Source organism: Phocoena sinus, chromosome 2 (assembly GCF_008692025.1).
Source record: "Phocoena sinus isolate mPhoSin1 chromosome 2, mPhoSin1.pri, whole genome shotgun sequence".
NCBI classification, from domain to species: Eukaryota; Metazoa; Chordata; class Mammalia; order Artiodactyla; family Phocoenidae; genus Phocoena; species Phocoena sinus.
In genome coordinates this window covers 60,223,742-60,248,220 of record NC_045764.1, presented here as the reverse complement: position 1 = coordinate 60,248,220, position 24,479 = coordinate 60,223,742, and the positions used below count along the sequence as shown (strand labels likewise).

At 38.0% G+C, this 24,479-nt stretch overlaps 1 protein-coding gene across 11 annotated transcripts in view; it reads left to right on the top strand.

Moving 5' to 3' along the window:
• Positions 1–24,479, top strand: part of PEAK1 (pseudopodium enriched atypical kinase 1) — a 302,708-nt gene that overhangs the window by 52,249 nt on the left and 225,980 nt on the right. For 4 of the 11 annotated variants that reach the window (XR_004348631.1, XM_032623945.1, XM_032623944.1 and 1 more), the window contains exon 3: positions 14,014–14,134. The exons of 4 other annotated variants lie outside the window; for them this stretch is intronic. The gene's annotated coding sequence lies outside the window, so the exon portion shown is untranslated. Of the gene's footprint in view, positions 1–10,370; positions 10,464–14,013; positions 14,135–24,479 lie in introns of all 11 variants that reach the window. 3 more of the 11 variants (XM_032623947.1, XM_032623946.1, XM_032623953.1) reach the window with 2 other exon arrangements.

The following is a 24,479-nucleotide window of genomic DNA, read 5'->3' as shown; positions in this document are numbered from 1 at the left end:
TTATAAAGCTACATATATAGCATGCTTACTTTTACTTTGTAGGACATTTGATTGAAACAAATGAAGCTGGTTCTAGCCATTAAAATAGTTTTGAGTGAATTTTTCCTTTGTTTCTTATACTCAAAGTTTGAAGTTCACACTGCTGTTCCCTGACACGCACTTGAGAAAGATAGTGGCATTATAATCTGATATTCTTGAAGGCAAACCTTCAATTAGTTAAGTCATAGATTACAACAACTGGTAACTATTTTAATAGTTCAGTTATTAAGAGTTTTCTACCACTCTCTTCTCTTGGAGTTGATTATTTTCTCTAGTTCCCTCTGTTTGGGGGGGTGCTTATACAATAAGGATATATCCTTTAGTATGTTAGTGTTTGGTTTCTATAGATAGCATTCCACTCTAAAGATCGTATCATAGCTCTTTCCCTTTTCTTACATGTCTTGGCTCAAATCTTCTTCATCTTTTAAGTTTTTAAGTGTAACATTATAAGTCCATCATCTGGTCTTTCCACCTTGAGTCCAGCTGCTCTCTAAGCCATTCTTGTCACACTTACGAGGGTGCTTTTTCTAAAAGATAAATGTCATCGTGTTAGTCCATGACTCAGAATCCTTCAGTACCTTTACAGTGTTCAAAGGATATTTTACACTCCTGCAGAGCAGTATAATCTGTTTTATATCCATTTTTCCATCTCACTAGTGCTCTAGGAATGTTAGGAACTAACATTTTAAGAAAACAGCTTTACTGAGAAATAATTTACATACCATGAAATTCATCCATTTATTTAAATTTGATGTAATTTATTGTATTTACAGCATTATGCAACTATCACCACAGTCTAATTCTAGAATATTTTCATCACTTCAAAGAGACATCAGAACTCATTAGCAGTCACTATCCATTCCTCTCTCTACTCAGTCCCTGGCAGCTACTAATCTACTTTCTCTCTATAGAGCTGCCAATTCTGGACATTTCATATAAATGGAATTGTACAGTATGTGGTCTTTTGTGACTTACTTCTTCCATTTAGCATAAAGTTTTCAAGGTTCATCCATGGTTCATCATGAACCAGTACTTCATTCCTTTTTATGGCTAAATAATATTATATTTTATGTGTCAGGAGTTTAGCTGAGCTTGTGAGAGAGAAGTGGGTTGGGGGGCAGGGGTAAGTGCTGAGCTTCCAGGTATCAAGGTAGCTGATTAAAAACAACATTCCAAAATGAAAGTAACATTCTAGTCTTTATTCACTTACTGAGATAGTATAAGCAAGAGGCTAAACCTGAGAAAGTGCAGGCCCTCTCACTCAGGTGAATCAGTACGGGGGTGGGGGGGTTGTCTCACTGCTGAGGGAGCCCCAAACAAAAGGTTCCTGCAGTTTTATGGACCCAGGGCTGGTTGGAGGGTGAGATGGAAGGACTTGGAGTGGAAAAGTACTGAGTCAGAGTAGAGAAAAAATGTCTTTAATGTTTCCTTCCTAATGAGAAGATCTCAGAAGAGGCACCTGAAGAAAGGCCTCAGCTGCAGGCCACATATAAAGAAACTTCTGGAAGAAGGTACCTGGGCTAGGGATACAGCTGTGCTAAAGAGCATGGTCAGTCAGGGATGCCTGGGTCCTTGACTGCAACTCTCTTCAGAGACAGCAGTGCACTGACTGTGTGCCAGGTCTAGTCAGGGGAGGGCAGATTTCCTATGTGAGGCCTGCCAGGGCCTTTGTAGTCATTTATGGTCAGGTTGGAAAAGTCACACGTCGATTTGTTGGTCAGGAGCTGGACTCCGCAATATGCATGTACCATATTTTGCTTATCTGTTCATCAGTTGGTGGACATTTAGGTTGTTTCTACATTTGGGTTATTATGAATATTTTGCTATGAACATTTGTGTATAAGTTTTTGTGTGTACATGTTTTCATTTCTCTTGGGTACATACCTAAGAGTGGAATTGCTGGGTCATTTGGTAAATCCATGTTTAACATTTTGAGGAGCTGCCAAACAGTTTTCCAAAGAGACTGTATCATTTTTCATTCCCACCAGTGATGTATGAGGATTTGTTTCTCCATATCGTCACCAACATTTGTTATTATCCTCTTCCTTTTTTTCTTTTTTTAAATTACAGCCATTCTAATGGATGTAAAGTGGTCTCATTGTGCTTTTTTTTTTTTTTTTTTTTTTTGCGGTACACGGGCCTCTCACTGTTGTGGCCTCTCCCATTGCGGAGCACAGGCTCCGGACGCACAGGCTCAGCGGCCATGGCTCATGGGCCCAGCCGCTCCGCCGCATGTGGGATCTTCCCGGACCGGGGCACGAACCCGTGTCCCCTGCATCGGCAGGTGGACTCTCAACCACTGCGCCACCAGGGAAGCCCTCATTGTGCTTTTGATTTGTATTTCCCTAGTGGCTAATGATGTTGAATACCTTTTCATGCGCTTAATGGCCATTTGTATATCTTACTTTGAGAAATGTCTATTCAAATCCTTTGCCCATTTAAAAATTAGGTTATCCTTTTATTGTAAGAGTTCTTTATATATTCTGGATACAAGTCACTTATGAAATACATGATTTGCAAATATTTTCTCCCATTCTGTGAGTTGTCTTTTCACTTTCTCAATATTGTTCTTTAAAGCACAAAAGTTTTTAATTTTATCTATGTTTCTTTTGTTGCTTATGATTTTGGTGTTTTATCTAAGAAGCCATTGCCTAATCCAACGTGATGGAGATTTATTCATATTTTCTTCTAAATGTAAGTTTTATTGTTTTATTTCTTAAATTTAGGTCTATGATTCATTTTCAGTTAATTTTTATGTATGGAGTGAAGTAGAGGCTCAGCTTCATTCTTTTGCATTCAGATATCTAGTTGTCCTAGGCCATTGGATTATCTTGGCACCCTTAAAGAATATCAGTTGACCATAAATGTAAGGATTTATTTCTGGACTTTTCATTTGATTCCATTGATTTATACGTCTTTCCTTGTGCTAGTATCACATTGTCTGATTACTGTAGTTTTGTAGGAAGTTTTGAAATCACGAAGTGTGAATTCTCCAAGTTTGTTCTTATTCAAGGTTGTCTTCTGGTGCTTGCATTTTCTTTCTTTCTTTCCTTTTTTTAAAATATTTAGTTATTTTATGGCTGTGTCAGGTCTTAGTTGTGGCATGCGGGCTCTTCATTGCAGTGCACATGTGGGCTTCTCTCTAGTTGTGGTGCACAGTCTCCAGAGCGCATGGGCTCTGTAGTTGTGGCGTGCAGGCTTGGTTGCCCCACGGCATGTGGGATCTTAGTTCCCGGACCAGGGATTGAACGGGTGTCCGTGCATTGCAAGATGGATTCTTAACCACTGGACCACCAGGGAAGTCCCCCCTTGCATTTTCATATGAATTTTAGGATCAGCTTGTCAAGTTCTACATAAAAAGATCCGTCTGGGATTATGATAGAGACTGTGTTGATCTGTATTATGAATCTGTAAATCAGTTTGGAAACTTTACAATATTAAGCCTTCCAATCCATGAACATTGGAGGTCTCTTCATTTATTTAGGTGTTCTTTAATTTCTTTCAATGATGTTTTATAATTTTCAATGTATGTGTTGTGCTTTTTTTGTCAAATTTATTCTTAAGTCCTTTACTCTTTTTCATAGTATTGTGAATGGCATAGTTTCTTTACTTTTGTTTTTGGATTGTTCATTGCTGGAGTATAGAAATGTAATTGATTTTTAAATCGTGCACCCTTGCTGAACTCTTAGTTCAACTATTAGTTCTAGTAGTTATTACTTAGAATTTTTTTATATTTAATATCTTGTCATCTGCAAATAGTGATAGTTTTATTTCTTCCTTTCCAATCTGGATGCCTTTTATGTCTTTTTATTACCTAATTGCCCTGACTAAAACCTTCAGCACAGTGTTAAATAGAAGTGGTGAGAGCAGTCATCCTCATCTTGTTCCTGATCTTAGGGGGAAAGAATTCAGCCTTTTAGCATTAAGTACGATGTTACCTGTGGGTTTTTCCTAACTGCCCTTTATCAGGTTGAGGAAGTTCCCTTTTATTCCTAGTTTGTTCAGTGTTTTTGTCATGAAAAAGTTAACATTTATTGAGACCTTTCAAGATATGCCAGACCCTATTTAATTTAATTTTCATAGTAGTCCTTTGAAATAGAGATTGTTATTTTATGTCATTGAGCTGGTAAATAGTAGAATCAGATTTCAGAACTTGTATGCTGAACGATTATCAATTAAATTCCCTGTACATACCATGCTGATTTATATGTGGGACTTTATACATTCTAGTTGCTGCCTCTTAGAATTCATGCTCCCTCTCTTTCTCCATCATGCAGCTACTGCAGCACTTTGTACCTATAACTATCATAGTACTATTTCACTGTGTTGTGATCATTTGCATGTATTTCTCTCATTTTAGAATCTGTGCTCCTTGAAGTCAGGGACTTTGTCGTATACATCTTTGAATCTCCAGTGCATATCGTAGAGATAGAAGAGAGATGTGTCACAGAAGCCAGGGGATTAGAGGGTTTCAAGAAGAGTGTCAGGAACTTCCCTGGTGGCTCAGTGGTTAAGAATCCGCCTGCTAATGCAGGGGACACAGGCTTGAGCCCTCCGGGAGGATCCCACATGCCACAGAGCAACTAAGCCTGTGCGCCACAACTACTGAGCGTGCGTTCTAGAGCCTGTGAGCCACAGCTACTGAAGACCGTGCACCTAGAGCCCGTGCTCTGCAACAAGAGAAGCCAGCACAATGAGAAGGCCGCGCACCACAACGAAGAGTAGCTCCCGCTTGCCGCAACTAGAGAAAGCCCGCGCGCAGCAACACAGCCAAAAATAAATAAATAAAAATTTATTTAAAAAAAAAAACAGAGTGGCAGACGTCAGCAGTGTCAGATACTGCAGAGAGATCAAGTAAAGTAAGGTTCACAAAATGACTATTGGTTTAGTCTTTTAGTGATTTTAGCAAGAGTAACAAAAGTGGTTTTTGTTTTTGTTTTTTTAGTGGTGAGGAGGGAAACAAGATTCTGGTAGGTTAAGCAGTGAATGGGAAATGAAGAAGAGACTGTCAGGGATTAAGGACTACTGTTGTGAGAGGTTTAACTGTGAAGGGGAAGAATGAGTTTAGGGTGCTACATAGAGGAGAACATAAGATATTTTTTAATATAGGAGAGACTTTTGAGCATGTGTATGTACAGAGCTGGTGGGAGAAGGGGCCAGTTACGAGCAAGCTTGTGGAAGTGGAGAGAGGAATGACACAGAGAATAGGCTCCCCTGCAGAGGTGAAAGATTGCATCTGGAATACATATTTGCCTGAAGTGGCCTGTTTCTTCTGAGGGAAGGATATGTCCATGGATGTAGCCAGAGATAAATTTATGGGAATGAATTAGGAAATATAGGCAGTTCCCCTTTTCTCTGACGTGGAAAACAAAGTCCTTGGCTTGGTGATGTTGTGGTTGGCGATGTTCTGGAGGGAGGCAACAGGGGTGAGATATGGAGTTTGAAGGGAGTGGTGAAGGTTTGGCATATCTGCTGTGAGGCATGGGAGAGGTTGCTTGCCAGAAACATGGAAGTCTGAGAGCCTCTTTCTCCCCTCCCTCCATGTAAATTGAAAAAGCAGGTATGTGGTCAGAAATACAGATGGTACCAAAGGATTTACAGTGAAAAGTAAATCTTCCTTTCACCTTAGATCCCCTGTTCTTATTTTCAGAAGGAAGTTCCATTAGCAGTTTATTAGCTTTCAAATTATTTTTGCAAATGTAAATATAAATTTTAAAGTATCTGTATTGGAATTTATTTTAATCCATGAGAATGTACTGTTCTACTTCTTCCTTTTTCAACTTCCTTTCATGACTTGGAGATCTTTCTGTATATTTAGATCTACTTCATTCATGTTTACAGCTGCAGGATATTTTGTGTATGAATATAGTAGAGATGATGTAACCAGCATTTAGATAAGTTCCAATCTTTACTCTCATAAAAGCCATGTTGAATGAATAAATTCTACCTTTTAAAATAAAAATTCATTATAGTACCTTAATTCTGTGCCTTAAGTTTGGATTTGTTCTGTACACACACACCTTGAACAAACTGATAATATATACATACTAAAACTGAGTTGTCTTTAAAACATAAAGACATCTTCAATATTTGAAACTGATACCCTTAGTTATCACGCTCAATTTATTTCTGGGTTTGAGTCATAAAAAATTCTGTCTTCAGGTGTTTGCTATTTTTAACACTGATGCAAGAAACATTCCTGCACATGACTCTTATAGTTCATGTGCAAGAGGTTCTCCTGGGTATGGAACTGTGAATGGAATTGCTGGGTCATACGGTATCAGTAGTAAATATTAAACTTAAAAAGATAATCCAGTTTATTTCTAGAGTGATTGCCCCATTTTATCCTTCTACCATACCATCAGTGTATAAGAGATCCTGTTGTTTTACAGTCTTTCCAGTACTTGGTGTTTTCAGACTTTAAAAATTTGCTAGTTGAATGATCTAAAAGAGTATCTAGTTGTGATCTTTAAAAAAACTTTAAAAGCGAGATATAATTTACAACTTTACAATAAAATGCACAGATCTTAAATATACAGTTCAGTGAGTTTTGACATGTGCATATACCTATATAATCCAATCCCCTATAAAAATTTAGAACACTTTTATTACCCCTTCAGTTTCCTCAGGCTCCTTCGTGAACCACTATTCTGATTTCTATCAATTTTTTTTTTAAAAAAATCATCTTTTCTCACTGTCTTTCTTAATATGTCTTTTAAAAAATTTGTGGTCAAAATACGTAACAAAAAATTTATCATAACCATATTTAAGTGTACAGTTCAGTGGTATTAAATGCTTTCACGTTGTGCAGCGATCACCACCATCTATCCCCATAACTCCTTTCATCTTGTGAAACAAACCCCCATTTTCCCCTCCCCCCAGTCCCAGGCAACCACAATAATGCTTTCTGTCTTTATGACTTTGACTACTCTAAGTACCTCATGTAAGTGGAATCATACAGTATTTGTCTTTTAGTGACTGGCTTATTTCACTTAGCCTAATGTCCTCAAGGTTAATCTGTGTTGTAGTATATTTTCCCTTTCTTTGTAAAGCTGAATAATATTCCATTATATGTATATACCATATTTTGCTTATCTATTCATCTGTTGATGGATACTTGGGTTGCTTCTATGTTTTAGCTATTATGAAAAATGCTCCTGTGAACTTGGGTGTACCAATATCTCTTCACGATCCTGCTTTCAGTTCTTTTGGGTTTATACCCAGAAGTGGATTTGGTAATTCTATTTTCATTTTTGAGGAATCACCATATTGCTTTCCACAGCCGAAGTACCATTTAAAATTCCCCTGAACAGTGCACAAGACTTCCAGTTTCTCCACATTTTGCCAAAACTTGTTTACTATTTTTTTCATAGTAGCCATACTAGTGGGTGTGAGATGTAGTTTTGTTTTGCATTTCCCTAATGATTAGTGATGTTGAGCATCTTTTCCTGTGCTTATTGGCCATTCATATATCTTCTTGGGGAAATGTCTATTCAAGTCCTTTGCCCATTTTTGAATAGGGTTATTTTTGTTGTTGTTGTTGAGTTTTAGGAGTTCTCTATATATTTTCGATATTAATCCCTTATCATATATATGATTTGCAAATATTTTCTCCCATTCTGTGGCTTGCCTTTTTACCCCATGAATAGTGTCTTTGGATGCACGAAACAAAAATTTTCACGAAGTCCAATTTGTCTGTTTTGTCTTTTGTTACATATGCCTTTGGTGTTAAATCCAAGAAATCATTGCCAAATCCAATGCTCTGAAACTTTTGCCGTATGTTTTCTTCTAAGAGAAAGGTCTTATATTTAGGTATTTGTTTTAGGTCTTACATTTAAGTATTTGATCCATTTTGAGTTAACTTTTGTATATGGTGCTGGTGAGGGTTCAACTTCATTCTTTTGCATGTGGACAACCAGTTTTCCCAGTACCATTTGTTGAAAAGATTTTCTTTTCCTCATTGAATTGCTTTGATGACTTTGTCAAAAATCAGTTGACAGGGACTTCCCTGGTGGCACAGTGGTTAAGAATCCGCCTGCCAACGCAGGGAACGTGGGTTCGAGCCCTGGTCCGGGAAGATCCCACATGCCGCAGAGCAACTAAGCCTGTGCGCCACAACTACTGAGCCTGCGCTCTAGAGCCCGCGAGCCACAACTACTGAGCCAGTGTGCCACAACTACTGAAGCCCGTGTGCCTAGAGCCCATGCTCCGTAGCAAGATAAGCCACCGCAGTGAGAAACCCGCACACCTCAACAAAGAGTGACTCCCGCTCACCGCAATTAGAGAAAGCCTGCATGCAGCAACAAAGATCCAATGCAGCCAAAAAAAAAAAAAAAAAAAAAAAGTCAGTTGACTGTGTATGTGTGTGTCTGGGTTCTGTCTTCTGTTCCATTGATGTATTTTTCTTCTTTTTGCTGATACCATACTATCTTGATTACAGTAGCTTTATAAGTTTGGAAGTCAGATAGTGTAAGTTCTCTAATTTTGTTTTTCTTAAAGATTTGTTTTGGCTCTTCTAGGCTCCTTGTATTTTCATTTAAATATTAAAATCCACTTTACCACTTAGGTTTTAGGATTAGCTTTTCATTTTCTGAAAAAACGTTTGTAGATTTTGCTTCACACTGTACTTACTCCACAGGTCAATTTGGCGTGAGTAGGCATCTTAACACTTTATAAACATGATATCTCACTCCACTTATTTAGATCATCTTTAATTTCTCAAGAGCTATGTATTTTTTTTAGTATTCAGTGTACAAGTCTTCTACTTTGATTTTTTTAATGCTATTGTAATGGCATTTTAAAAGTGTTTCATTTCCAGTTGTTCATTACTAGTATATCATTTAATTTTGTATATTGGCCTTTGTAAGTTTTAGTAGCCTTTTTTTTTCTTAAGATTTTCTAGGCTTTACTATGTAAAAAATGATATGTTTGTAAGTAAAGACAGTTTTACTTCTTCCTATCATTTATTTTTTAAATTCTTTCTATCATCTTATCATTTTTCCCTTGCCTTATTTACTAACTAGAACCTCTAGTACAATTTTGAATGCAAGTGGTGAGAGCAGACATCCTTGGATTGTTCCTGATTTGGGGGAGAAAGTTTTCAGTCTTTCACCATGAAGGTGTTATCCTTGGGTTGAGTAAACCTTTCTATTCCTCGTTTGCTGTAAGGTTTTTTGTTTTTTGTTTTTTTTTAAATCATAGTGGGTGATGTTGAATTTTAATTGTGGTCATAAAGGATTTTTAAAAGGAGATATAATTGTGACTCTCATACAGATATAAAATTGTCACTTGTCAAGTATTTTATTTAACTCACTATTGAGGAAACTGGTAAGATGTTAAAATCAGTTCAAAGGGAAATTTGAAGAGTTACTCATTTATGTGTAGTAAAGGAATGCTGAAATAACATTTTCAAATAAATGCAAAAATTAGTATATCTCCTGTGCAATTACCAATTATAATCCACTGGACACAAGTAATTTGCTCTGTTGTACACAAGAATAATTCACATTATCATCAGTTTTCTACATTGCATCAAATTGAAAAATTGCTCAAAGGCAATGAAAGATGGAGGTGATGTATGTATGAACTTGAGAGAAGATTGACTGATTTTTATTTGTTTGTTTCTTTGTTTTTTGGTCCATTACAAAGCTTTCCATGGTTTTTCGTGACACAGGGTCTTGCTTTGAAAATCTGTGATCCCCAGTGATGAACAGTTTTTCGTACATGTGTTGGTTATATGTTGCATTCTGCTGTGAAATGCCTCTTCATTGTCTCTTGCCCATTTTTCTGGCCATGTTCTGATTGTGTGTGTTACTTCTTTATATGTTATTGATAATAGTGCATTACAAGTTGTGTGTATTGTGAACACTTTTTGCTAGTTTATAACTTGTATTTTTACTTTCTTGAAGGTATTTTTTGATGAACAGTGGTTCTTAGTATAGTCAAATTTTTCTTATTTAAGAAAATTTTCCTTACCCTGTGGTCAAAAGATAGTCATCTTTTCCACTAAGTTTTTTAAAGTTGTTTTCGATGTTTAAGTCTTTGATCCATCTGGTGTTGATTTTTCATATGGTACAATGTTAGGATCAAATTTCACCTTTTTAAAAATAAATAGATGTTATAGACTGACTGTATGTCATTCCCCCTACCCCAAATTCGTGTGTTGAAGCTCTAACGTCCAATGTGTGGTATTTGGAGGTGGGGCCTTTGGGAGATAATTAGGGTTAGATGAGGTCATGAAGGTGGGGCCCTGGTTCAGTGAGGTTAGTGCTTTTATAAGAATAGATAACCAGAGAGCTTGCTGTTCCTTTCTGTCTTCTATGTGGACACAGCCAGAAGGTGGCCATCTGCAAGCCAGAAAGGGAGCTCTCACCAGAACCTGACCGTGCTGGCACCCTAATTGCAGACCTCCAGCCTCCAGAACTGTGAGGAAGTATTTCTGTTGTTTAAGCTATCTTGTCTATGGTATTTTGTAATGGTAGCTCGAACAGACTAAAATATCTTGTTTTACACTTACTCTTTGGTACTTGATATTTTACTCTGTCAGACAGTGCTTCTGTGGGGATAATCAGGTTTATGTCCCAGTGATATCAGGGTAGGAGTTAGAGAGCCCCAGGCCTCAGAGAGCTTGAGTCAGTCAGTCACTCCTAACCCCATACAATATAATCTCAGGTCACTTCTTTACTGTTTCTCTTGAGGAAGAGGTTTGTGTAGGAGCAGAGGGTGATGTGAAGAAGCAGCCAAGGGAGGTTAGTGTGTATCCAGCTGTTTTTCTCAGCTCCTATTTTCCTGAGGACCAGAGACCAGAGGTTGTCCCATATATGGGACCACGTCGTGTGCACATAGTTGCTGGGACACAAGAAAAGCAAAAACAGAACTTCAGTAGTTCTTTTTCTGTTTTGTTATCCGATGGCTTTGGTGGGCTGCCTCTTGCCTCAGGCCAAAGCCACCATTCCACACATACCAGTTCAAAATGGGTCCTTGTCACCGCAGGTGTTTCTCATAGGTCTCTCCATTTTTCCTGTGTAACTTCCCCAAGGGCTGATCTTCTGAAAGGGCATCAGCAGTTTTGCTAACTCATCATCTCTGTAGGAGTTGGAGCCAGTGTATAATTTTTCCTGGTCTTCTTAGACTTCCTTTGTATAATTACAGGTAACTTTAATCTGACCGAGCCAAGTGAGTAAGTTGAAGATTCCTCAGTCACCTGTAAGCCTTCTTGCCATGTCTGAAGCCCTCTATAGAGGCTGTGTAGAGGTGTAGGCTGGCTGTAACAAAGAGTCCTACAGAATCTTTTTGACCATCCAGTGGTATTTCACTGAATTTTCACCCAGCTAGTGTTGGCTTTTTGGATAGGTGGAGCCAAAAAGCCAGCCTTTAGGTGGTGTGAGTTGCTCAATTCTAAGAGGGTCTCTGACTTAACGTGGCTATCTTTCTGCTTAGTCATATTACTTTAAATTTTAACTCTGGATAGTCATTCTTACCCAAAATGGCCCGTGAATTTTAAAGTATTTTATTGCATCTTTCATGTAATTTGTATTCTGCTTATAATGAGTATATTAATATTAAAATGTTTTAAGTTTCTACATCAAAGAGACTTGCTGCTCCAGGAGAAAGTACTATATTTATCCTGTTGTTTTTCTTACTCTCTGCTCTACCTCTCTGCCCCCCTCGAATAGTCAATCCACCACATCATGCTATCTTCCATTATAAATCCACGTGTTGTACTTATTTTCCTTCTTTCTGTGCGCTTCCAGGGAAGAGGCCAGGACCTGTTTCTCATTTATTTTTGTATTCCTAGCCCTGGCATAGGTCCTGCCAGACTTGCCACAGAGTAGGTGCTCTATAATTGTTGAAGCAGTAAATACATAGCAGAGTACTTAGGATTCATAACAGGAGTTGCTTCCTAGGGGGAAAGGTATGTACTCCTAATCATGTTGGGTCCTTATTTTGGCGTACTTAGAATAAATGGTATGTGGGGTAGTTTGTAGGGGAGGGCTGGATCGAAAAGTACTTACTTGTAAGCTATGTCAAAAGGTTTTTTTTTTTTTGCGGTACGTGGGCCTCTCACTGTTGTGGCCTCTCCCGTTGCGGAGCACAGGCTCTGGACGTACAGGCTCAGCGGCCATGGCTCACGTGCCTAGCTGCTCCGCGGCATGTGGGATCTTCCCGGACTGGGGCATGAACCCGTGTGGCCTGCATCGGCAGGTGGACTCTCCACCACTGCGCCACCAGGGAAACCCTGTCAAAAGGTTTTGATAGGGATCTCTGAAGGGTCTTAAGCAGGAGGTTAACATGTTTAATATTTTGTTTTAAGAAGGTGATTTTGAGAATAGTATGAAATATATATTGGAACAGAGAGACTGCTTGGAAGGTAGTCCAGGCAGGATGTAACTGAAGAGGGGGTAGACTCCAGAGAGGTTTAGCAGGTAGAATCTATAGAACTTGATGACTGATATTATTAACTCTTGGTTGGGGGAGGATGGGGGCAGGGAGAAGGAGAGGAAGAAATCAGGGATGACTCCTACATTGTGCAATTAAATGGATGGTAGTGCTATTTATTCCCAATGCATGTTCATGTGTAGAAATAACTTGTGGAGTAGGGATGGATAGGGTTTTGAAATAATTTAGTTTGAGGTTTCTCTGAGATATTCAAGTGGAGATGTGCAGATCTGTGTACAATTCTTGGAGAGAGGTGGGGGCTTGAGGGAGAGATTTTTGGGTTAGTAGATTTTTCAGGAGTGGTTGAAGAAGAAATTGCTCAGGATTTGAGTACAAAAGCCTTGAGCACATCTAGTTTTAGTGGACAAGTACAGAAAAAGGCACTGGGAAGGAGATCAAGGAGAAACCGGGTGTTAATAAAGGATTTTTCAGTAACACCGTTGGCTTCCTCTCTTCCTGGAGACCAGATTTTCCTTTCAACACCCTCTATTTGATCTTTGTCTTCAGACCTTTTCTTACTTTGAGCATTCTCTGCTGGGAGAGATTGTAGATGAAAATAGTTTTACTTTTGAACGCAGCAATTGCTGGTTCCTTTATATTTCCTTAAATTTTGCTTGAAAACAGAATACTTTCTTTAACTCATCTCTCTATCTGTACCTTCTACAATACTATACATATAAAAGAAATCAGTTGACACTTTGGACCTTCTGCTTGGGAATTACCTTAGCTAGAAGTAACAATTCATTATCAACATTTTCTGCTTTTTAACTTAGCAGAGGCAACAGTTTTACTAAATTTTCTGCCGCTTTATAACAAGGGTCTTCTTTCCTCCAGCTTCTGAGAGCATTTTACTCACTCCTTTAAGGCTTCTCGAGTAACCTTCCCAAGGCTCATCAAGCTTTTGCTAATGAGATTCTTAGGGCCCTTCCACCTTGTGTCTACCACCCAATCCCAAAGCCAGTATCACATGTTTTTGTTATGTTAGTACTCTAGTTCCAGGTACTGAATTTTGTTCTGGTAATCACTGGTTAATCGCTGTTTAACAAATCACCCCAAACCTAGTCCCAGAACCTGCATGACTTTTCCTTAACCAGCATTAGAAGTCACTCAGTGTCACTTCCACCACACTCTCTTGGTTACTAGCAAGTTAAGTGCCACTCTGGATTTAAGGAGAAGGGAATTAGGCTCTACCTCTTTATGGGGAAGTGGCAAATTTACATCATAGAAGAGCATGTGGAATGGGAGATATTTTTGCAGCATATTTGGAAAATACAGTTTGCCCCAGATGGATGAAATAAAATACATAGGATTACAAAGGAAAGCAATTATACTAAAATATCATTACCAAACAAATTGTGATAAAGTAATATGTGCTTAATTAACATACTACACAACAAGATATAGTGGCAGGCCAATAGTAATTTAGTAAATTTGTAAGTACAGTATATATATTAGTAATTTTAGAGGTTTGGAGAAAATAAAGAAATAATTTATTTTGCCATCTAAGTTCATGGATCTTCTGAATTCTATCCACAGACCCTACTGCCATAGGCTAAGAACTCTTGGATTAATATAATGGTGTTAGCAGAAGTCGTATTGCTGTGGACTGGAGAGGGAATTTGCGTGAGGGCAGAGACGAAAGGGAGGACACCATAGGGTAAGTTCCATATAGTAGGATTTATTTGCCTTTTAAGCTAAAGGTTTTGTTGTTTTTTTAGGTAGAGACTTAAATGTGTTTATGTAATGAAGGAAAGATGCTAGTGAAGAGAGAAAGTTGAATACATTGGTAAGATAAAGGGTATTTCAAAGGTTTCTGAGAAGGCAAGAGAGAGTGTGGTCTTGAGCTTAGGTGAAAGCATTAGTCCTGGATGGAAGGAGAGGCAAAAGGAAGGGAGTTATGGATGTTTGCAGGTGCTGTTCTTTTATCAGGTCACATGCATTGAGAAAAATATAGGTAAATAAATTCAACACAGGAGCAAGGGAGGCCAAGGCGGGCCTCAGAGAACATTACAGCAGAGGTCCTGGAAAATAAAAGAATGTTGGGGTTAGGGTAGGCAGGAAAAGGTAGTGAAATAAAGACAGAAAAAAGTAACTGATAATGTAAGTGATTGGATGCAGAAGACAAACTTTGCCTAGTTTACAGTTTTGTTTAGTGCCTTCTGTAGGCCAATTCTCCTTACTATGGATGTGGAGACAAAGGTGGAATGAGAATAAAATGCAGTTATATATTTCGATATCTGCTTATTTAGAGTTAACTTTTTCTAAGTGTATTGTTTAGCATATGTAATTAATACTTGTAACGCCTTTGAAAGCCGAGAAGCTTCTTTTTCATGGTTATTTGGGATTGATATTGAAAAGCAGTATGTGTGTTTGCTGCTTCCATGCTTACAGCTGGATGGAAATTGGCCTCAAAGGGTCTATGGTTTTCTTTGTCATTAGCCAACAGATGCTTGCCACAGTGTTTTGCTCACTGAGTCTTTATTTAATGTGAGGGTAATGCATCTCTGTACACTCATGAGAAGAGCTGTGCAATACAGTAGCTCATTTGTGTATAACAAATATCTGCCTTTAGCCACACATTGATCCTTCACTAAATGATTTTTCTTTTTTGTTTCACCAGCCTGTTATTAACACCTGGTTGGCTTATCTATCTTCAGATTGCTTTGACTTTCTAGTATGTTGATCCTGACTTTAGTATGTCTGTTTTATAGGGGAAATATTTTCTGTCAGAGAATTCTTCAGAAATTCTCAAAAAGTTAAAAAATTTAAAATTTCAGATCAGGACTATATATCATTAAAAAAGTTAGGTTTCTAGGCACAAATATTCATTTATACATGAGTATGGTATGAAATTGCTAATTTTCAATATTGCATATAATATATGCAATATTGTAATATTGTCTATATTATATATACTTATGTATATATATCCTTATATATTATAAAATATATTTTACCGCAATAAAATATTTCTTAAATGTTTATTTATAATATATACAGTATTACAAATATTATATATATACATACATATATATATTTAAAATTGTGGTAAAATGTCTAAGCTTTCTCCACAGCCCCTATCTTCCCTCAGCACCTGCCCTTTGGCTACCTTTCAGGCCTAGGGTTGCACATACCTGCATGAGGACCTTTCCTGGAAATGGGCTCTGACATTTAGGCTAGGAGTTCTGGGATTCCAGGTCGGTGGAAAGTGGTCTCTTGGGGTGAGACCAAGTAAAGTGACAGTTCCTCTTGGCCCTTTTCTCTGCTTATTACATGGAGAGAGGTGTGGCCACAGGAAGGCCAGATCCTGTTGCCTTGATCTAAAGGTAGTAGTGATTTTAATAGTCTTTTAATAAATCTACTAGATTTGATTGCCTCCAAGTTTATTCCTTCCTTCTGTTGTGTAGCCAGAAGGATTTCTCTAAACCAAAATCATTATCACATCCCTGCTTGAAACTTTTTAGTGCTTCACATTTTCGTTGAGATAAAGGCTAAACTCCTGACGTGGCTTTTTGAACATCCTTTGTGCCCTGTTCTGGTCATTGCTTACTTTTGCTATTATTGAGCTCTGTTGTTGCCCTGCCAAATAAGTACTCTTTTCTACCTATACAACTTTGCACAGGCTGTAGGTCTGTCCTACTCCCCTCTCCTCATGAGCAATCTCTAGTATATTTACCAAACTCCTACTAATCGTTTAATGCTCAGTGATTAGTGCACATTTCTTATAGCACTTGTTGCATTATGTAATATTTGCCTTTCTGTAAGCCATGCCCTCTACCTCCAAAGGCAAGGGCTAATTTGATTCAGCATGCTGTTTCTTGTACTGATAGTGCGTGGTACACAATAAGTGCTTAATAAATGTGTGTTGGATGAAGACTGTAATTAGTGGAACCCTTTAAATGTGAATTTCTCTAGAGAACTATGTTTGCAGAAAACTCCTGCATAACCAAGGTGATTGAGGAATGGAGTATTTCAATTATTGATTATGCTACATAACAGTCAATTTCAAATGATCAATTTTAGATAATTTTAATACAGAAAAAAGTGGATTAATACAGAATTTATCTGTATTAATTCATAAGATGCTTCAGCATGATCATTCTGAATTGTGTGTCTTTTTTAGAGCTATGGCTGAGGAAGCTGTGAGGATCAAGTGTTACGTGTAGTGTTGCTTTTTCACAAGCTGGGCCTTGTTTTATCAGTTGAATCTCTAACCCATTTATTGAGTGTTTTGTCTACCTAAAAAGTATACTATAAAATTAACACTAGGTAAAAGGGATTCAAAATTGCATTATTATCAAATATAGTTTTAAAAATGCTCAGAAGACAGGCAAGCAACGTACGTATGCACAATCTCAATTCACCAGAAAGCTTAGTGCATTCAGGCTGTGCCTTTTGGATGACAATCCTTGATGAGTCCAAGTGAAGTCTTATGAACTGAGCTAAGCAGTTACTTTGATGGTAATCTCTGGCCATAACTATTTCAAGTGCTTGATCCCCACCCCAGTTATATATTTGTTCTTCTCTTACATAGGAAGGTAGTGTGAGTGATTGCTGCTCATTTGCGTGTTAATGTAATGGTTCTTTTCTCTCACTCACCCAAAAATAATGTTGCCAGTTATTAGTTGCAAAACTCAGAAATTACTTTTATGCATTTGGCCCTCCATTTTCACATCTTTGAACGTGGTTTTGAGCAGAGACCTGTTTGGAACTCAGGGAACACGCTCTTATTTGCACAAACGGTCTGAAAACCTTCATGGTAGCTGAGCTCTGACCTCCTACATTGCTGTGCCATGTTCTCTTGTTAAACCTAGAAATCTTCCTTCAAAGCTTGATCCCTTTTAAAGCAAGAATTAGGAATATCAAGCAGATGTATATATATTTTTAATGACATTCAGAAAAATGTATTGTAAGTGTAACTGTTATTTAGATGCTGTATTTTTCAATTGGCTCATCTCTACTTGAGTCCTTTTAATCAGTTTCCCAGCCTGTCCCTTCAGCTGCATAATAATGCAGTATTTGTAGCATAATTATTTTATGAAAGTGAATCATCTTAAGTACAAGAACTGATTGACCTACGGGTTAACTACAGAATCTTACATGAAAGAAAGGGCAATTTAAAGGATTAAGTAATTTTTAAGAATGTGAATATTGGGGTCATCAGTGATAGAAACAACCTACTGCTTGATTATGATAAAATATTCAGCAACTCACTAACCCAGCTGTCCTGTTTAAATAATCTATGAACAAACAGAATAAAAATAATTCTTGCTGCCGTGCACTAAACCAGTATCTACTGAGGTTTTAGTTTGGGAAATATGTCAAAAAACTTGTCTTTGATTTGAGCATTTTTATGTTAAGAAGCTGATTGATTCTATTAAATACAGAATGGAAACATTTATGTCTTTGTAGTATGACTTTAACATAATTATTAGTTGAGTACAAGAATGTGATTGCTTGCTAAGGCATAGTTTTTTGTATTAGTCAAGTTATGAGTAAGAAAGGCTTTCAGTCTCTGTCTTAAGAGAAGCAGTATTCAGTGTCCTGGGTTTTACTCATGGTTCCATCACTAACTGGCTAGCTAACTTTGGTGCCTTGGGTTTTCTCATGGGTCAAATTAACTACCTCATAGTGAAGATCAACTGGATCTTGTATGTGAAAGTCCTCTATAAAATGTGTGCCAGATTTAGTAGTTAAGCAAGATTTTAGCCCCTTTTCTGCCTGCTTTTTAACTTTGGGCTGGTCACTTAACCTCTCTGAGCTTTTATTTCTTCATAGGTAAAACAGAGGAGTTTGGCCTGTAGTATATTCAACGGGAGGAGTACTATTTACATTGTATTTATTGCTTATAACCTATAATTTATGATTTTTTTCTCTCTCTCTTTTTAACATGTGTTTGCCCCATTCCTTTAATGGATATTGTGATTACCGTGTAAGACTGGATTCCATTAATCTTCACCTATTACGTTTCATTTAATCTTCCTCTCAATCTTGTGAAAGGAGTTGGTATTATCCTCATTTTACTGATGAGGAAAACTGAGGTTCAATTTAGTGTTAGAGGTAGGATTCTAGATGCCAGTGTTCTTTTTTTTTAAATAGCATGTGGCTTGAAGACACATTGCCACATACCTCATCTAAAGCAAACTTTTGATCTCCATTATTTTTCTATTCTTTTTTCCCAAAATGAATAGAGCCTTACCAAAATGCTTTTGTAGAGAAATGTGTCTATTCAGTAGCAGTAAGCATGGTTCGGGAATTTTTACATTATAGCACCATTACAAAAAATCTTGTTGGCGTTATGCAGCAGTGCTGTATATCCATGAATCTTTCAGTGCTGGAAAATATAGTTTGTCCTTCAAATAAGATGAGTTCTATTTTAATAGATGTGTTTTATTTTTAAAATATAGCACCGTTTAATGTTATAGATGCTTTTAAACCCAAAGACTTACTTTGTGCTTACCAGTACTTACTAAATTTGTTTTTGTTTTTAAAATCCTAATTTTTGATTCTAGGAAAAGCATTACCCATGGCAAACTTTTCAGAAATTTCTATTCTAGGCAGGTATTATTTTATGGTATCCATTGTTTATATTTAAATTTTAAAAAGAGATCTATCTCTGGACTATCTGGAATAAGTAGATCTGGCAGGGATTAGGACAAGCATGTCCAGAAACATTCATTTCCGTCTAGAGTTCATTTATGATTTCTGTGTTTTAACATGCCAGCCTTAGATATTGATCTTACTTAGAACATTATCGCTCTTAGAGTGACTGAAACACTGGTTCTGCTAAGACTGTGATGCTGATCCTTTCTGATTCAGAAACCTCTGCCCTTAACTCATGTTTCTCTTTTTTTCTATTGACAGTTTCCTGGTGGTCATTACTAGTCCAAAAGCAAGTTCCCATGAATAGCTCATCGGTCACAGTTTTATTTTTATCTTCCCAACTGATGACTTTGAAATGGCTGTGGCATTTTGAAGGAGACCTTATCTGCTGTCATTCTTAACCCTATTCATGAAACTCCAGCCACATAGACCTTCTTTTCTGTTCTGTAAAGTCATTCTAGCTTCAGGGACTTCTACTACTTGTAGCTCTGTGGGAATCGTTTTCCCCCAGACTGTTGCTTGGCTATATCCTTCTTGTCATTTTTAAGTCTCAGCTTTAAATGTTCCTTCTTCAAAGAGGTTTTCCTTGACAACTCGCTATAAATTAGTGCTTCTCCAACACTATCAAATGGCCATATTTTATTTTCTTCTTAGCACCTAATGACTAACTGATAGTTATTTATTTCTTGTTTATCTCCTCTGTTGGGGACATAGACATTCTGTTTTGTTTAATGCTGTATCCCCAGCACTTAGAACAATATCTGCCATAGTAGGCATTCCAGTTAATATTTGTTGAATGACCAAAAGAATGCTTTTTCTATTGGCTGTTTATAAAATTCTTCTTTTTAAAGCTTTTTCTTTTCTTTATTTTCTGGTAATCAGGAAGGTACAATGAGTGTTTTTGCAATAAATGTTTATGTACTTTTGACGTTTTTCTCTTTCTTTGCTGTTCTGTTCCCTAGTTAAATTCTTTCAGCGGAAAGGGGAAAGCCTTCTAATTTTCAAACTCCTGAGATATGACTATTTCGATTTATCTGCTGCTTGCCAGGTGGATGTCTGAGCTGGTGTAGCCTAGTCACAAAAGCAATTAACAGGTAGGAAAATTGGCTCCTAACAGCTGCTTCAGTCCTGCTTGAGTTGGTCTCTCCCCCAAGGGACTGTCACTGTCAACCTAGCAAAATGAAATTGCCTTCCCATAAACATTTTTTTCAAGGATTATAGAACAGAAACAAATTCTTGGTGTATAAAATGAGTTAAAATGTGTCAAAAGAATAAAACAGAATAATGACTTGCTGCTGCAATTTGAATTATGAGGCACGGCAGCAATGTTTATTTTTAGAAGAGTTGACATTGAAACCGTAGAACTTTTAGTTCTATTGAAATGACTTTATTTTGCCAAAAGGGTAGATTTAATAACTTATTTATTGGTGTTGGTGAGGAAAATGACAGTTCTATAAAATATAATTTTTGACCCTCAACGCTTTGGTTTGTGACATAGTTTTTGAGTCCTTGCTCCTTCACTTAAGTCTATGGAAAGGGGCAGATTTTGGAAAGAATGCAACTTGATTTACATTCCATTTTATTCCCCTATTGTTAATTCATTCAGTATGGATTCCATTTGATCATGATAGACCATAGCCATTGTTATGTGCTATAACCAATGTATGCATTTAAAAATGGATTTAAATGGGTTTTATATTAACAGTATGCCAGTTCTGGGTTTTATACTGACATATGCCTCAATGTTAGCAAACATGGCATTGGTTTCTCTTGATTCTTTTTTTTTAAAATAAATTTATTTATTTATTTTTGGCTGTGTTGGGTCTTCATTGCTGTGCGCAGGCTTTCTCTGGTTGCTGCGAGCGGGGGCTACTCTTCATTGCGGTGTACGGGCTTCTCACTGTGGTGGCTTCTGTTGTTGTGGAGCATGGGCTGTAGGCATGTGGGCTTCATTAGTTGTGGCACGTGGGCTCAGTAGTTGTGGCACGCCAGCTCTAGAGCACAGGCTCAGTAGTTGTGGTGCACGGGCTTAGTTGCTCTGTGGCATGTGGAATCTTCCCGGACCAGGTCTCGAACCCATGTCCACTGCATTGGCAGGTGGATTCTTAACCACTGTGCCACCAGGGAAGCCCCCTCTTGATTCTTTTTGATAACTTTTATTTGATGTGATTTCCAATCTGAGCTAGTTGTGAAATGTGCTCCCCTTGAACGTTGCCTTCTAGTCAGTACTCCCTTCCTTTCATCCCTTTTGTATCACTGGCCTCTTAGGAAGCTAAAAGAGTTTGTGTCATTAAACTTTGCTTTAATATTTTGTCAAAAAATTAAGAGAAGATTCTTGCACAGTGAGGGTATTAACTTAGTTTTTGGATGAATGAGATGTGCTTTTGTTATGCTAATATGGGAATTCATGGTGTTCCTCTAGGTAACTTCAGGATGGGACCTGGTCACCAGAAACACCAACCACATGATTAGAGGGTTGGGACTTTGGGCCAGCCTGACTTCTGGGGAGGTAGAGAAGGTTTGGAGATTGAGTTTAATCATGTGGCCAGTGATTTAGTCAATTATGCCTATGTAATGAAACCCTAATAAGAACTCTGGATACCAAAGCTCAGTGGCGTTTTTTGATTGGTTAAGATATTGATGTGTTGGGAGGATGATGCACCCTCATTCATGGGGAGAGGGCATGGAAGCCCTTCATTCAGGACCATCTCAGACCTTGCAATATGTGTATCCTTTATAATAAAACTATAATCATAAGTATAATGCTTTTCTGAGTTATGGGAGTTGTCCTAGCAAGTTATCAAACTGAAGTGATCATAGAAATCTCTGAATTTGTGGCCAGTTGATTAGAAATGCAGGTGGCCTGGAGATCCCTGAAGTGTGGCTGGCATCTAAAGTAAGTGCAGTCTTGTTTGGGATAATGCCCTTTGGTTTGTGGGTTCTAGACTAACTCTGAGTGGTTAGTGCTAAAATTGAATTGCAGTACACTCATTTAAGGTTGAAGCAGAATAGTGGTACATTTGTTATCATTAATGAACCAATATTGATATATTATATGAACTAAAGCCCAAAGTTTGCATTAGGGTTCACTCTTTATGTTGTACACCTTCATGGGTTTTGACAAATTCATAATGTCCTGGGTCTACCATTATAGTATCATACAGAATAGTTTTACTGCCCAGTAAATCCTCTGTGTTCTACCTGTTCATCCCTCCCTCTCTTGCCCCCAGACTGCTGATACGGCCACTCATCTTTTTACTGTTTCTATAGTTTTGCCTTTTTCAGACTGTCATATAGTTGAAATCATATAATATAGTCTTTTCACACTGGCTTCTTTCACTTAGCAGTATACCTTTAAGGTTCCTCCATGTCTTTTTGTGACTTGATAACTCGTTTATTTTCATTGCTGAATAATACTTCATTGTGTGCATTTACCATAGTTTATCCATTTACCAATTGAAGGATATCTTGATTTCTTCCAGGTTTTTGCAATTATGAATAAAGCTGCTATAAACATTCATGTGCAGATTTTTTTGTGGACATTGGTTCTCAAATCAGACTGCAATTGCTAGATCATATAATAAGACTCAGTTTAGCTTTGTAAGAAATTGCCAAACTGTTTTCCAAAGTGATTGTACCATTTTGCATACTTACCAGCAATGAATGAGAGTTCCTGTTGCTCCACATCCTTGTCAGCATTTGGTGTTGTCAGTGTTTTGAATTTTAGCCATTCTAATAGGTGTATGGTGTAGTATCTCGTCGTTTTAATTTGCAGTTCCCTAATGGCCTATGATGTTGAGCATCTTTACATGTGTTTATTTTTTCACATGTATATCTTTTTTGGTTAGGTGTCTTTAGGTCTTTTGTTTACTTTTTATTTATTTATTTATTTATTTTTTTGTTGTGCCACGTGGCATGCAGGATCTTAGTTCCCTGACCAGAGATTAAACCCTTGCCCCCTCCATTGGGAGCACAGAGTCTTAACCACTGGACCACCAGGGAAGTCCCATCTCCTTTTTTTTTTTGTTTTTTGGCTTTGTTGGGTTCTCGTTACTGCCTGCAGGCTTTCTCTAGTTGTGGCAAGCAGGGGCTGCTCTTCATTGCGGTGTGCAGGCTTCTCATTGAGGTATCTTCTCTTGTTGCGGAGTGCAGGCTCTAGGCATGCGGGCTTCAGTAGTTGCAGCACATGGGCTTCAGTAGTTGTGGTGCACAGGCTCAGTAGTTGTGGCTCGCAGGCTCAGTAGTTGCAGCTCATGGGCTCTAGAGTGCAGGCTCAGTAGTTGTGGCACATGGGCTCAGTTGCTCCGTGGCATGTGGGATCTCCCAGGGCTCAAACCCATGTCCTCTGCATTGGCAGGCAGATTCTTATCTGTTGCACCACCAGGGAAGTCCCTCATCTACTTTTTTTTTAAAATGCTCATCTATCTATTTTTTATTTTTTTAACATCTTTATTGGAGTATAATTGCTTTACAATGGTGTGTTAGTTTCTGCTTTATAGCAAAGTGAATCAGTTATACATATACGTATGTTCCCATATCTCTTCCCTCTTGCGTCTCCCTCCCTCCCACCCTCCCTATCCCACCCCTCTAGGTGGTCACAAAGCACGGAGCTGATCTCCCTGTGCTATGCAGCTGCTTCCCACTAGCTATCTGTTTTACGTTTGGTAGTGTATATGTGTCCATGCCACTCTATCACTTTGTCACAGCTTACCGTTCCCCCTCCCCATATCTTCAAGTCCATTCTCTAGTAGGTCTGTGTCTTTATTCCCGTCTTACCCCTAGGTTCTTCATGGCATTTTTTTTTCTTAGATTCCATATTTATGTGTTAGCATACGGTATTTGTCTTTCTCTTTCTGACTTACTTCACTCTTTATTTATTTATTTTTGGCTGTGTTGGGTCTTCATTTCTGTGCGAGGGCTTTCTCTAGTTGCAGCAAGCGGGGGCCACTCTTCATCGCAGTGCGTGGGCCTCTCACTATCGCGGCCTCTCGTGTTGCAGAGCACGGGCTCCAGATGCGCAGGCTCAGTAGTTGTGGCTCATGCGCCTAGTTGCTCCGTGGCATGTGGGATCTTCCCAGACCAGGGCTCGAACCCGTGTTCCCTGCATTGGCAGGCAGATTCCCAACCACTGTACCGCCAGGGAAGCCCCCCTCCATCTACTTTTAATCATGTTTTTGTTTTCTTATTGTTGAGTTTGAGTTCTTTGTATATTTTGGGTAACACTCCTTTATCAGATTTACTTTTGCTAATATTTCTCCCAGTGTGTGACTTGTCTTTTCATTAACTATGTCTTTCACAGAACAGAAGTTTTTAATTTTAATGAAGTCCAACTTATAGGTTTCTTTATTACTTGGATCATGCTTTTGGTGTTGTATCTAAAAAATCATCATTAGGGACTT